This window comes from Primulina huaijiensis, chromosome 3, assembly GCF_012295235.1.
Source record: "Primulina huaijiensis isolate GDHJ02 chromosome 3, ASM1229523v2, whole genome shotgun sequence".
In the NCBI taxonomy this organism is placed as follows: Eukaryota; Viridiplantae; Streptophyta; class Magnoliopsida; order Lamiales; family Gesneriaceae; genus Primulina; species Primulina huaijiensis.
Window position 1 is genome coordinate 17,337,660 of NC_133308.1, and position 1,184 is coordinate 17,338,843.

The following is a 1,184-nucleotide window of genomic DNA, read 5'->3' on the forward strand; positions in this document are numbered from 1 at the left end:
ATTAAAAAATGGTTAATTACAAGAATATAACTCCCCTATATAAAATTTTTTTTTATTGATTATAAAAAGAAAATAGAAGATAAATAACGGACTGCAAAGTTCTTTGTTCATTGTAATTGTTTTTTTAGATTTGATTGATGTACTATAAATGTGTTCCAAAAAAAAAAAATCCATCGATCAATATGTTCGTAAAAAAAAGATTTGTTTGTGTTGGATAAGTTTCAAAGGTAGTCAAATGTATCCATTATATAAATGTTTATATATGTAGACATTTATGGTAGAATGTTTGGAAAAAAAATTTTTATGTCATTGTAAAACTTTGCAGTCACGTTAATAAAAAAAAAAAAAAAAAAAGAGAGGAAAAAAAAGGATTTTATTCTTTGTAAATTTTCCTATTTTGTTTTCAATATTAGTTTATTTAATTGTCTGCTTTACTAATTAGCCTTTTTCACTGAGAGTTAATATTCATTCCAACTCCATGAGTGTAAATCAGCTATCCATTAAATTTTTTGTCCTGAAAGAATATGGAGTTGAGGCTTTTACAAAAAAATTCTCGATATTATACATGTTATGGTGGGTGGTGTGAATTATCTTTTTAACTATATTATCATAAAAAAATTTAGAAATTAAAAAAATTTATATATATATATATTGTTACTTTATATATTATATGAAAATAATAATAAAAACACATCTAATTATATATTATTATATTAAATAAATAAATAAATATATATGAGTTTGTTTTTTAAAATGAATATGTTTGTATATTTGAATATATAAAAGGAATAAAGAATCTAGGTTGTGATTTTCCGATAAATTTTATTACTAAGGGACTAGTAATAAGATAGTGTGGGGGTGTGATGAAACTTAAAATTAATAATTTATTATATGTTAAAACCTATATTTTAAAATTTAAGTTTCATTAAAATTATAAAATTATGTTATTTTAGTATTGTGTGTTTATATTTAAATGTCTTACTAAATATGTTTTATTTTCAGGTTTTCTACGTGTTGGTAAAATAATGATAACTCAAGCTAGAAAATTCAAATGGAGGTGATTCAAATATATTTGGAATCCTTGAGAAATTATCTACAACTTTCCAGAAGACATGATTGCCTAAAAAGTTGGTTAAGATGATCAAATTGTGAAAATATCAAAAGGAGGACAAATTTACTTTCAC